Source organism: Lemur catta, chromosome 13, assembly GCF_020740605.2.
Source record: "Lemur catta isolate mLemCat1 chromosome 13, mLemCat1.pri, whole genome shotgun sequence".
In the NCBI taxonomy this organism is placed as follows: Eukaryota; Metazoa; Chordata; class Mammalia; order Primates; family Lemuridae; genus Lemur; species Lemur catta.
The window spans coordinates 665304-679749 of NC_059140.1; the positions used below are offsets into that span (position 1 = coordinate 665304).

A 14446-nucleotide genomic window follows, 5' to 3' on the forward strand; every position below is an offset into this window, starting at 1 on the left:
GAGGCCAGGAGGGCTTTCTCACCCTCAGCTTTCTCCTGTGGCCTACATGGTAACATCCTTTCAGGAGCTGCCTTGTGCTGTATGTGAGCAGGTCTTCCCCTTTCTTGGGGTTTGCCTGGGAGGGCCCAACAGGGGGTTCCTGTGGCCATTGTGTGCCTTGGTGTGTCTTGGTTAGTTGGCGCTGGGGTTGGGGTTGAGGTTTGGGTCTGTGAGGGTGTTGTGTCTGTCTGGGTTTCTGTCTTTTGCCACCTGCCCCTGGCAGCAGCCAGGTGGCCTGGCCCGGCTCCACCATGCCCCTCTTCTCCCCTCTTCCTTGATGTTGCCAACCAAATATGCCTGTTGTGTACAGGGGGCTGTGTCACATACCCACTGTATTGTCTGCTTGGTCCTGTGCCACAGGGATACGTGCCCCATTGGCGACCTGTGGAACACCATGGTGTCGTGTGCCATTGTGTACCCACCCCTGGGGTTGCTGTGGCCCACTGCCATGCTGTGTTTCCTGAACCTGGGCATGGGGCTTAGAATGCAGTTGAAGCCCTGTCTTGGCTGGTCCCTGCCTGGCCGAGGGGATGTCTGGGTGCTTGGGGAGAAAGAGGGTGGTCTGTTGGTGGGGGACTGTGGTCTCGTCTGGAGGCCGAGGGGGAAGAGGGAGCCACCAGCTGGCACCTGTCTGCGGCCCAATGGTGCCCCTCTCTGTGACCACCTCCCTCCCTTGTGTGTCGTGGTGTGCCCCTTGCACTTGTGTGGTTGTGGTTGGTTGACCTGTGGTCTTCGCCCCACCAGCCTGGTCCATGCTCACTGACCCATGAACACTGACCTGTGCTCTGTGATGTTGCCCCATGGCCTCTGACATGCTCTCCTTCCCCGTTCCTGCCTTTGTGACATGACTTGGCTGCTGCGGGGGTCATCATGAGGCACTGGTGGGGAGTTGCCATCACATGGAGGGCCGGGGACAGTGGTCGACTGTGGTTACCCCTACTCTGTTGAGCATGTGCAGACACTCCTGCCTCTGCCCTTACCTTGCCGAGTGTCCAAACGCGCATTGGGATGCACCCTTGTTCCCTGCTGTGCGGGTGCCATCCCTTCCGGGTGGTGACCTCAAATCAGATGTGGTGACCCACTGAATTTAAGCATATTAGTCAGCAGAGGAAAATAAACTAACCAGGGTTCCCTCAGTAATGAGTGGACAGGGAAGAGCCCAGTGTTGAATCCTTCCGTGGTGGGGTGTGGGAAATGTGCTGTTAGAAAGACCCTCTCCCTGGCACTGCTCTTAGGGGGCCCAAGTCCTTCTGATTGAGGCCCAGCCTGTGGATGGTGTGAGGCCGGTAGCGGCCCCCAGCTTGACGGCCCGGGTCTGCCTGGAGTTGAGTTGCTTGGGAATGCAGCCCAAAGCGGGTGGTAAACTCCATTTAAGGCTAAATACCAGCATGAGACCGATAGTCAACAAGTACTGTAAGGGCAAATTGAAAAGAACTTTGAAGAGAGTTCATGATGGCATGAAACTGTTAAGAGGTAAATGGGTGGGGTTCGTGGAGTCTACCTGGAGGATTCAACCCAATGGCATGGTCTGGCCTTGCCAGTGGTCAGGTGGATCTTTTCTGCCCCCACCCCCGTTCCTCCTGACTGCTTCACCCACCCTCCCTCCTGTGCTGTGCCTTCTCCTCCCCCTTCCAGGTGTGTGGGGAGGCTCTGGTGGTGCCTGGATGTGCAAGTGGGGACAGGGGTGGCGCTGGTGGGGGACTGCCCCCCGTCCAGTGACTGGCTCCTGCTGGGTGCATTTCCAGTGCTGGCGGTGCACCTTGACATGCTACATAATGGCTGGGGAGGCCTGGCAGGGAAGGTGGCTTGTGGGTCCTTGTCCACTCTGCCACCCTCCATCTCCTGAGAGGAGGGGGCAGTCTGGGGTGTGGGCGCAGGCCCCGAGAGTTACAGCCCCTGGCAGCAGCGCTTGCTGAATCCTGTGGCTGAGGAATCAAACTCATTCCTCCCTTCTCTCCCATGGTGGCGCACACCACCCTGGCAGTTCCCACACGTGTGGGCTCCCCTTCACGTGTGCATGCTGTTGATTCTCTGGGGGGGCTTGGCTGGCCCTCCCATGCTGCTACTGTTCCCCCACCCCCTCTGGCTCTCCTGGTATCCCCACCCATGGGGCTTTGGGGAGGCCTGCATGGCTGGGGGCAGGGCGGACTGCCCCCAGTGCACCCCAGGTGGAGTTGGACATTGGGCCCAGGGTATTGTTTTCTCTCCACGGGCCATGCCAGAAAATTTTCAAAGCCATGCGAGCCCATGGGGTCAGCGTTGACATCGGCTACCCACCCGACCCCTCTTGAAACACTTACCAAGGAGCATAACATGTGCATTTCAGGGGCTCTCACAAAAGCCGCTGTGGTACGAGGAAGGTGAAGGCTGGTGCCACTGGCCAGCTGAATTGGGATCTTGAGGCCTCTCCAGTCCACCAAGGGTGCACCACTGGCCTGTCTTGCCTGCCAGGTGCTGGGGAGATGGAGCATGAGTGCATGTGTTAGGACCCAAAAGATGGTGAACTATGCCTGGGCAGGGCAAAGTCAGAGGAAACTCTGGTGGAGGTCTGTAGCGGTCCTGATTTACAAATCAGTGGTCTGACCTGTGTATAGGGGTGAACGACTTATTGAACTGTCTAGTCTAGTAACTGGTTTCCTCTGAAGTTTCCCTCAGGATAGCTAGCGCTCTCGCAAACCCTCCCGCCACCGCAGTTTTATCCAGTAAAGCGAATGATTAGAGGTCTTGGGACCAAAATGATCTTTAAGCTACTCTCAAACTTTAAAGTTTGCAGTGAGCCTTGAAGCCTATGGCGCAAGCCCCAGTGGAGCCACCGCAGGTGCAGGTCTTCGTGGTAGTAGCAAATATTCAAACAAGAACTTTGAAGGCCGAAGTGGAGAAGGGTTCCATGTGAACAGCAGTTGAACATGAGTCAGTGTGTCCTGAGAGATGGCTGAGTGCTGTTATGAAGGAATGAGTGATGGCCCCTGCCGCCTCCTCCCTGAACACCCCGCTGGGGTTTGTCCCTTGGGCTGGTACCCGCGTTCTGGGGAGAATGTGTTGTTGGAGTTGGCCACTGAAGTGGTGGTGGCACTGGGGATCATTGGCGGGATGAGCCCCATCTGGTGTCGCTACTGTCCTGGGTGGTGACGATGCGTGGGCCTGGTAGTGGTGGCCGTCTTGGTGCCGCTGCCCTGCCCCTTGCTGCAGCAGCGGAGAGGTCATTTGGTATGGACCCCACCTGCCTCCACTGCCTGCACCCTCTCCTTCCCCAGTGAATCGAGGTCGACCAGCAAGCCATCTGCTGGTGCCACATGCGGACGCCATGGTCCATGACATCGACCAGAAGTCCCCATCACAATGTGGGGCTGGCCTTGTTGACACAAGGAAAGGGGTCACCATGAGAAGGCTCTGCAGCTGCAGCTTCTCGACTCCCTCTCTTTCCCTTCCTTACTATGTGGTCGAAGGTATGCCTTTTTTTTTCTTCTTGCTTGCTCGCTCGCTCTTCCTTTCTTTACACCCCACCACCCCTTTTTTGTCCAAACACACGCAATCATCATGGTCACGAACTATCCTGGGACCTGGCGTGACTTTAGTCACCCCCCACCTCAGGCAATGGTCACTCTGGCTGGTCAACCAGATGTTGTTGGTGCATGCAGCCTCCATATGTGTTCTCTGGTTGACCAGATGTCTGGACTGTGGCAGCCATCGTGATATAGAGGTTCTCTGGTCTCTTTGGCTCTACTGCCCCTACGAGTCACCCTCCAATTGGTATTCTTCCAGCGCGGGGTGATTGGCAAGGGCGCACCAGAGCATTCCTCTCCTCTCAGAGTTTCTGTTTGCGGTTTCTCAACTTGCTCTCACTCCCCTACTACGTGACCGACGTTTTGACTTTGTTTTTGGCCCTTTCATTTTATTTATTCTCTCCTTGCCTTTTCCTTCCCCCTTTATTCATGGTTTCACGTAATGCAGGTGATGTGCTGACACACCAGGAGGCACATCTCACACGTGCATGTGAACACACAATCACCACATTTATGAATTAGAAAGCGATCTGGTGTGACTTTGCAATTATTTCCCCTCCACTCCCCTCCCCGCCCCGTGCTGAGAATGAGTTTCCCTGGGCTCGTGTTCCCGCCTGGGAATCAGCTGCAGATGCCATGGCCCCGGGTTGACCACAGGTAGCCCTCGGCATCCCTGGGCACAGTGCCCTGGGGCCCGCCAGATGTCTCTGGCGAATTGGGGCCGTAGGGTGCTGGTGACTGCATGGTCACTAGGTGTCGCTCTGGGCTCAGTATTCTTCCTTCTTGTTGTGACCTTGGTCCCTTTTTTAAAAATTTCTTTCTTCTTCTTTCTCCCTGTCTCCATTTTCCCTTTTTCATGTATATCTCTCTTTTTGTTGCTTTTTTCGCAACAGATGGGTGATGTGTGTGTGGACGAAACACAGCGTGAGGGAGAAGGCATGTCTCATACCTGCGTGTGAACCGATTCTGAGTACCGACCGACGGATTGGTACTGACTTTTTAATGGTTTTCTTTTTTCTTTCTTTCTCTCTCTCTCTTTCTTTTTTTCTTTTCTTCTTTCTTCTCTTTCTTTTTATTTCTTTCTCTCTCTCTCCCCTTTCTTTCTTCCTTTTTTCTCTCTCTCTCTCTTTCTTTCTTTCTTTCTTTCTTTCTTTCTTTCTTTCTTTCTTTCTTTCTTTCTTTCTTTCTTTCTTTCTTTCTTTCTTTCTTTCTTTCTTTCTTTCTTTCTTTCTTTCTTTCTTTCTTTCTTTCTTTCTTTCTTTCTTTCTTTCTTTCTTTCTTTCTTTCTTTCTTTCTTTCTTTCTTTCTTTTTCTTTCTTTCTTTTTCTTTCAGATGGAGTCTCAGTATATTGCTTGGGATCCTCTCAAACTGCTGAACTAGGGCGATCCCCCTGCCTCACAACGTGCTAGGACTACAGGTGTGAACCACGGCACCTCACCTCATAATGCTCTGTCTTTATAGAGGATATGTGATGTTTTCATACAGGCATATAATGTGAATTAATCAAATCAGGGTAATTGGGGTACCCGTTACCTCAGGCATTTAACGTTTCTTTGTGTTGGAAACATTCCAATTCCACTCTTTGGAGTTGTTTCAGATTATACCCTACTAAATTGATGTTTCCTTCAAGTCACTTTGTCGTGCTCATTGATATTTTATTCATTTTCTCTATCTGACTATAGTTTCACACCCATGAGCCATCCTCACTTTACCCACCTAACCTCACCCCCACCCCATGCTGCCCTTCCCGGCTGCTGGTAATGGCCATTCTATGTTCTGTCTCTGTGAGATCAATTGTTTTTAACATTCATCTCCCATGTAGGGATGAGAACATATCCCTGCCTCTTCACATGGAATCTAAAGGCCATAAAAATTCACCCTTTGAATTGTAGGATTGACTATCCGTGGACTGCAAAATGACTGGAATGCACACTTACCACAGTGCGAAGTTCGCAGGATGGAAAGCACATGTCAATCGTGTGGGAAAACTACAGTTTAAGTGACAGACCACTGTTTCTGTGGATTGCCATTCTGGATTGATTCATGTCTAAATTCTCATGTCTGTCTTTTCTTTCTTTCTTCTTCTTCTTCTTCTTTTTTTTTTTTTTGAGACAGAGTCTCACTCTGTTTGCACAGGCTGGAGTACTATGGCATCAGCGTAGCTCACAGCAACCTCAAATTCCGGGGCTCAAGCGATCCTCCTGCCTCAGCCTCCTGGGTAGCTGGGACTACAAGCATGCACCACCATGGTTGGCTGATTTTTCTCTCTATATTTTTAGCTGTCCATATAATTTCTTTCTATTTTTAGTAGAGACAGGGTCTCGCTCTTGCTCAGGCTGGTCTCAAACTCCTGAGCTGAAACTATCAGCCCACCTCGGCCTCCCAGAGTGCTAGGATTACAGGCGTGAGCCACCACACCTGGCCTCATGTCTATCTTTTCTACCCATCTTCCAGATGAGTAGACGGTTTAGAGAGATCAGATATCCGTGATGTATGTCCCAGTTTCTAGATGTTCTTGTTCCTGGAGAGATTTCTCTACTTTTAATCATTAAGAAATAATACACGTTTGGAGAGCAGCAAAGAGAGACCGACCTCCTCCTACTGTCTCCCTGCCTGGACAAAACGGACGCTGGCATGACCTGCCCAGTGGAACTGTTTTGGAACTGTGGAGTGGGGGTGAGGCTGTTGACTCCCACTGGGGCAAACCTCAGAAGATCAGTTGGGGTGGATTTTCATCCACATAAGCTCTAAGCACAGAGGGAGCTATTCACTTCCCATCGCTAGCCCTGTGGCAGGAAACCATCCACGTGTTCCAGCAGCAGCTTGAAGGAGCCAGGGTGGGTGGGCAAAAAGGGATCCCACCCTTGAAAGATCAAGGGTCTGTCTGGACACAGATGGCTCATGGCTCATGGATGCTTCTGATCGAAGGCATACACACAGACGGGCAGACGGTGGCTGCGGTGCCTGCAGTGCCTGCAGTGCCTACACCCTGCCCCCCACCTCCCCACCCTGTGGCAAGTGCCACCTATTCTGACTGAGATAACTTCCTAGAGTGTTATTTGGTTTTTGTATGTTTCTCTCTGATGACATGAAAGAAGGAATGGAGACAGAAGTCAGTGATGGTTCTATGATGTTTTCCAGTGTATTGAATAACACGGAGTGGTGCATTTAAAAATCATTAAGATGGTCAGTTTTATGAAATATCTATCTTCGTGCAGCCTACAAAAAGAAAAATTGAGGACGTGAGAAATAAACACACCAGTGCATAGGGATCCATGAACTAAAATGTTCCTCGTGGCCATAGGTGTTGTGGCAAAATAACTGGCCATGACCTCAAAATGTCCAAACGGTGGTTAATGGTTTACCAGAGGATGGGCCATCTAGACTACAAAGGAAAAAAAGAAAAAAAGCAATTCAGGGGTTGGTCACAGAATGTCTCCAGAAGGAAATAAGTTTTCCGAGGGAGGGAGCATGTGCCCAGGCACTGGCTAGTCTCCTCCACCCCCACCGTTTCCCCTCGGGCCAGAGCCCTGGCAGAAAGGTCCATGAGGAGAGGCCTGTAGGAAGTTTCTGGCTCCCAGGATGAGTCTCATCTCATCCCCACATGACCTTTCAGAGATACCTAGTGTTGTGCTTCTGCCTGGAGGCAGGGAGGGGAACCCCTAGCTAGCCTGGCTTCCCAGATGGACTCACCCTAGGAGGAATCTCTTCAATCATAGCCTCCTTGAAGGTTATAAAGGTGCCCTCCTTTCAGATCTGAGGCTTCACTTAGTAGCCCTCATAGCCTGGGGCTTCTCTCCTATTAAAAAGCTTTACTCTGTGACCCCCACCTAGCTAGTGTCCAGCTTCCACACTGCATGGGGATGTGTGTGTGTGTGTGTGTGTGTGTGTGTGTGTGTGTGTGTGTGAATGAGAGAGAGAGGGAGAAAGGGAGAGGGATTGGGAGAGAGGGGAAGTTTGTCTTCTGTCGGTTTGTCTAGCACCAAGGCAAAATATCAGTCCCCTGCTATTTGTAACTCAAATCATGTTGCCCCCCAAAATGCTTTGAGAACCACCACTTCTGCTCTGAGGAGGATGCCACCTTACTTTCTGTCTTCCTTGTGGCCAAATCCAATGAGGCTGCTAAACAGACCCTCTTGGGAGGGAGGTAGGAAGTGCCCAGGCCTGGTCTGGCCTGGCCTGTCCTGGGAGTGGGGGTGTATTGGAAACATCCACCCTGAGGTATGGACCCAGCACCCTCCCTACTGTGCAGGCACCATTGTCCTCAGTCATCTGCAACTTTCAGGGCAGGTGGGCCTGCTCCAGCCTACTCATGTGCCTCCTGCCCCCACTCCCCCAAAGAGATAGATGGACACATAGGGATGCACCACCACAGAGGGCCCCTGGGGATTAAGAGTTGTGGTGGTAAAATGGGGGATGGGGGATGGAGGGTGGGGAGTGGCCAGTGGCTGGCATTTGGCAAATAGTGACATGGAGTAGCCATCCAGGCTCGTCTGAAAGGTGGGACTGTGAAGCTGATAGTGCTGACAACATTGATGGACATGGTCGCTGCTGTGGCATGACTCTTTTACCATGATGTGATGCCAAAGCAAACACTGTCCTCCAGCTTGGTCAGAGTAGGTGATGGGTGGTGTAGAAAACACAGAGCGTGGCCACTTGGAATACTTCCTGACTTTGAAGGAATTGATCCTTGGAAAGGACTGTATGGTCTGTATTAGCAGACAGACAGAAGGCACGGACAATGATAGTCTTTCAAATTCAGCCATGCTCGCCTCTCAGCCCACCAATGGAATTCTGAATCCTGTGACATTTCTTCATTCAGATGACTTCTTCAGCACCCGTCCCCGCCACCCCACCCCCGGCCCATGTGGGTTCGTTCTCATGGCAGAGCCATCAAGGCTGTTATGACACATGTTTTAGGTGCCTTGGTGACTATGCTGTGACACCAACAAGGTACAGAATTGCCTCAGGAGGAATGGACAAGATGGGTCCATGTCTAAGGGGACGTCCTGTCAGTCACGAAGAGGTCTGCAAAGACTAGCATCTGCCAGGCATTGAGGCAAATGACATGAAACACCAGCATGTTCCTTCACTTAGGTAGTGTCATGTGTTGATACTCGCAGAGGATAATAAACTCACTCGCAAGCCAGCTGAACCGCTGTGTCTCCTCTTCTATCCAGTAAAGGAAAAAACCATAATGAAAGGTAGAAAACGACAAGGTGGGAAGACAGCCCATTGCTCTCCCTATATGACCATACAGTATGCTTGATCAGATGGGAGGAGGTGTGTTTGGTTTATTTTGGTGCCATGTTTTCTCTGCAGCTCCGTCAAAAAACAGTGATTTTCTGATTTTTTACTCCATTGAGTGAATTACATTTGAAGAGAATGGTGTGTGTAGTGTGTCATGTGGGGAGTGTGTGGTATGTGTGTGTAGAATGTGGTCTGTGAGTGTGTGTGGTATGCATGTGTAGCATGCAGTGTGTTAGTGTGTGTGGTATGTGTGTGCAGTATCTGTTGTGTGAGTGTGTGTTATGCATGTGTAGTATGTGTTGTGTGAGTGTGTGTAGTATGGGTGTGTAGTATGCAGGGTGTGAAGTGTGTGGTATTCATGTGTATGTGGTGTCTGGAGTGTGTGGTATGCGGCGTGTGAGTGTGTAGTATGTGGTGTGTGAGTGTGTGTGGTATGGGTGTGTAGTATGTGGTGTGTGGAGTGTGTGGTATGCATGTGTATTATGTGGTGTGTCCCATGTGTGGGTAGTATGTGGTGTGCAGAGTTTGTGGTGTGTGTGTAGTATGTGGTGTGTGAGACTCTGTGGTATCCGTGTGTAGCATGTGTTGTGTGAAGTGTGTGGTATGCTTATATAGCCTATGGTGTGCATAGTGTATGGTATACGTGTGTAAAATCTAGTGTGCAGAGTGTGTAGTATGGGTGTATAGCACATGCAGTGTGGATTGTGTGTTATGCATCTGTAGCACGTGGTGTGCAGAGTGTGTCATATGTGTGTAGAGTACGTGGTGTGTGAGACTCAATGGTAGTGTGCATAGCACATGGTGTCCAAAGTGTGAGGTATGTGTGTGTATCACGTGGTCTGTGAGACTGTGTGGTATGCATGAAGAGCACATAGTGTACAGAGTGCATGGTATGCATGTATAAACACATGGTGTGCAGAGTGTGCGGTATGCATGTGTACCATGTGTTGTGCACAGTGAGTGGGATGCATGTGTAGCATGTGGTGTGCAGAGTGTGTGGTATGCATGTGTACCACATGGTGTGTGAGACTCTGTTTTATGCATGGGTAGCACGTGGTGTGCAAAGTGTGGTATATATGTGTAGCATGTGGCATGTGAGATTCTGTTGCATGCAAATGTAGCACATGGTGTGCGGAGTGTGTGGTATGTTTGTGTAGCACATGGTGTGCATTGTTTGTGTTATGTGAATGTAGCACATGGCATATGGAGTGTGTGTTCTGCGTTTTTCACAGGTGCTGTGCACAGTGCGTAGTATTGTTATTCAGCAAGTGGTGTGCAGGGTGTGTGGTACACGTGTATAGCACGTGGTGGGTGAGAGTCTCCGGTATGTGCGTGTAGCACATGCTGTGCAGTGTATGTGGTATACGTGTGTAGCACATGGTGTCTGTAGTGTATGCTAAGCATGTTTAGCATGTTTTGTGCAAAGTGTTTGGTATGCATGTGTAGCACTTGGAATGTGGAGTGTGTGTTATGTGTGTATAGCATGTGATGTGCTGAGTTGTGGTATCTGTGTGTAGCACGTGGTTTGTAAGAGTCTGTGGTATGCATGTGTAGCACGTGGCATGTGAGACTTTGTGGTATCTCTGTGTAGCACTTGGTGAGCGGAGTGTGTGGTATTTGTGTGTATCACATGATGTGTGATAGTCTGTGGAATGCATGTGTAGTACGTGGCATGTGAGAGTCTATGGTATTTTTGTGTATCATGTTGTGTGTGGATTGAGTGGTATGCGTGTGTAGTACATGTTGTGCAGAGTGTGTGGTATGCATGTGTAGCACCTGGGCTGCAGTGTGTGGCATGCCTATGTAGCACATGGTGTGTGAGACTCTGTGGTACCCGTAGGTTACATGTGGTGTGTTGTGTGTGGTATGTGTGTGTACCACATGGGGTGTGAGATTCATTGCTATGTGTGTGTAGTACGTCATGTGCAAAGTATGTGTTATGTGTGCATAACACATGGTGTATGCAGTGTGTGGTATGCCTGTGTAGCCCATGGAGTTCAGAGTCTTGGTATGCGTGTGTAGCACATGGTATGCAGACTGTGCAGTATGCGTGTTCAGCATGTGATGTGTAGAGTGCATGATAGCCATGTGTAGGACATGGTATGTGCATTGTGAAGTATGCCTGTGTAGCACATGGTGTGCATAGTGTATGGTATGCATGTGTAGCATGTGGTGTGTGAGATGTGTGGTATGCATCCATAGCACATGTGTGCTGAGGGTGTGGTATGCATGTGTAGCACGTGTAATGTTAGAGTCTGTGGTATGCTTATTTAGCACGTGGTGTGCAGAGTGTGTGGTATGCATGTGTAGTAAGTATTGGATGAGAGTCTGGAATACATGTGTAGTACATGGTGCATGAGAGTGTATGGCATTTTTCTGTGTCACATGGCTGAAGTCCGTCTCTGCCTCAAGTAGCTGGCTGGATGATATGACACCCTCTGGTGCCACTATTGCCCCCATCCTGCTTTCGTGCCCAGGAGTCTAAGGGCTCATGCTTGGGAGCGTGCTCCCAATGCCAGGCGGAGTTTTTAAATTTTTAATTAAACCATCACCATAAGAACAAATTTCAGTGAAAGAGAGAAAGATGGCAGAGTGGTGGTGACCTCCTGGATTCGTGTTCCTGGAGAGGAAGGCATGGATCTCAGTCTGCCATAATGCTAGAGGATCGCTCCCCCACAAGAACAGTGGTTTGAATCCATGGAGAATCAGCATGGGACACAGAAAGCAAGAAAAGAATGAAGGGAATGTGAAATAAGATCATAAAAATCTGGAGAGTGCAGGACAGACAATAGAGAGAGGAGCATGTGACGGCTGTACCCGCCTCACCAGCAAGTGAGGTGGGTTCAGCCCCACAGGAAAGAAGCTTGTTTCCCCACTGACCTCCACACCCACTCAATTAGGGATCTGCATGAAGCCAGTGCAGAATCACTGTGGGAGATGTGGGGCTCTGTGGAGAGGAGAAAATGGCGGAGGCATTTTGGACCCTGGAGCTCTGTGGGTGGACTGCAACTGGCAGGAGAGGGTTTGTGCTAGGCTGCAGCCAAAGACACCTGGAGGACACCAAACTGTCTCCTTTATGTGGGCGGCTGGGCTCCCTCAATCTTTGGCTCCTCTGGCCCCTGCTGGAACCTGAACATTCTCCCCCAGCGTCACCAATCTGCAGGTGGGCAGCCACCACTGTCAGGGTCCACAGCCTAGCTGCTGAGGAGCAATTGGGAACCAGGTGGCTCCCTGGGGGGCTCCCTCCCCTAGTCCGTGAACCTCCCCACTAGGAGCTCCACCTTTGCATGAACACTGAGTGCTTCCCCAGTAACGAGAGAGTGGAGCAGACATTGGGGCAGGGCAGATCATCACCCCCAACAGCTGCAGCAGCAGGAGCACTGGGCGAATGAGGGCACTGCCCCCTCCCCCAAGCCACTGTCTTTCGTGCAGAGAGAGGCAGAAACCACCTCAGGAGAGGAAGAGGTAAGAAAAAAGTCGCCTTCCATCTGCAATTAGAACAGCCCAGTGACAGAACTCTCAAACAGGTTTCGGGTCTAATTAATTTTCTGGGGCTGGACAAAACAGGAGCAGCCCCCCCAGCTGAGGTAGCAAAAACCTGAACAACACGTGAAGGGCTCCCCCTAGTGACAGAGTAGGCAGCTTACCTGGGCTGCTGCACAGCCCAAGATCAGTACACATGGCGTGCCTATATTCAGGCTAAAGCGGAAAGAAGGGACCTAAGGATTGATCCACATGGGAAGGGCTCAGTGAAAGATCTCTGGGAGTATAAAGAATCAAGCTGAAACCTTGTCTTCAAAGAGGATTACTAGTTCTCTACCAATTGACATAAATCAGACTCGAAATAGCAATATGTCACAGGAAGAATTTCAAACATGGATCATAAATAAGCTGAATATTATGCAAGAAAAAATGGATAACCAACACAAAGAAACCACAAAAAAGATTCAGGACTTGGAAAACAAATTCACTAAAGAAATCGAAATACTGAAGAAAAATCAAATTGAACTCCTGGAAATGAAGAATTCATTCAGGGAGCTAAAAAACACAGTGGAAAGTCTCAAGAACAGGGTAGATCAAACAGAAGAAAGAATCTCAGAGATCGAAGATAACACTTTCCAATTAAATAAGTCAGTCACCACGTCATGCAGTTATCAGATTGACAAAAATTTCCACTAAAGATGGCCTCCTTTGAGCTGTAAGGAGAAAGAAACAAGTAACATACAAAGGAAAATCCATTGGAATTATGCCAGATTTCTCAACTGAAACCTTATAAGCAAGAAGAGACTGGGGCCCCATTCTCAATCTTCTGAAACAGAATAATGCCCAGCCTAGAATTTTGTGCCCAGCTAAGCTAAGCTTTCTATATGAAGGTGAAACTAAGACATTCTCAGATAAACAAAAACTAAGAGAATTCACCAAGACAAGACCAGCTCTCCAAGAACTAATCAAAACAGAGTTACACATGGACCAGCAGAAGAAAGACCCACTAATGTACAACTACTCAAGAGATAAAGATAAAAACCCAGTTATCACAATGGCTCAAGAAAGAAAACAGAATAATGAAATTGAACCCAACATGAGGAACAGAAATCTGTCTCACTTATCAGTTCTCATTAAATGTGAATGGATTGAATTCCCCACTCAAGAAACATAGACTGGCCCAATGGTTAAAAATATATAAGCCAAGTATCTGCTGTCTTCAGGGAACTCATCTAACCTGCAAGGATGCATTTAGACTGAAAATAAAAGGGTGGAAATAGATATTTCAAGCAAATAGAAGCTAAAAGAAAGCTGACGTGGCAGTTTTAATCTCAGATAACTTAGTTTTTAAATCATCAAAAGTAATGAAAGACAAAGATGGTTACTATATACCGGTGAAGGGTACAATTCAACAAGAAGACATAACAATACTTAATATATATCCACCCAACTTAGGTGCACCCAGATTCATAAAGCAAACCCTACTTGATCTGCACCAAACGATAGAAAACGACTCTTTAATAGTTGGAGAATTTAACACGCTGCTGACAGTATAAGTCAGATCCTCCAAAGAGAAAATAAGCAAAGAAATAATGGACGTAAATAGAATGATAGAAAAAATGGGCCTGAATGACATCTACAGGACATTCTACCCAAAATCCACTGAATACACTTTCTTCTCATCAGCTCATGGGACATTCTCCAAGATTGACCATATCCTAGGACATAAAGCATGTCTTAAAAAAATTAAGAAAACAGAAATTATACCATTAATCTTCTCAGATCACAGTGGAATAAAAGTAATAATGAACCCTAACAGAAATTCTCATTCCTACTTAAAGTCATGGAAGCTAAACAACCTTCTCCTAAACGATTATTTTATAAATGAAGAAATCAAGATGAAAATCAAAACATTCTTTGAATTAAATGACAAAGGAGACACAATCAATCAAAATCTATGGGACACAGCTAAAGCTATCCTCAGAGGAAAATTTATTTCCATAAATCCCTATATCAAAAAGACAGAAAACTTATAAATAGACAATCTAATGAGTAGACTCAAATAGCTGGAGAAGGAAGAATAGACCAACCCCAAACCCAGCAGAAGCAGAGAAATTATTAAGATCAAATCAGAACTAAATGAAAAGGACAACACACAAACCATAAGGGA

The 14446-nt window shown here is 48.6% G+C and overlaps 1 pseudogene; it reads right to left on the reverse strand.

The window, feature by feature from the left end:
- Positions 1-3980: 3980 nt before the first annotated feature.
- On the reverse strand, positions 3981-4072 carry LOC123649587 (annotated as a pseudogene).
- Between the last annotated feature and the right edge of the window lie 10374 nt (positions 4073-14446).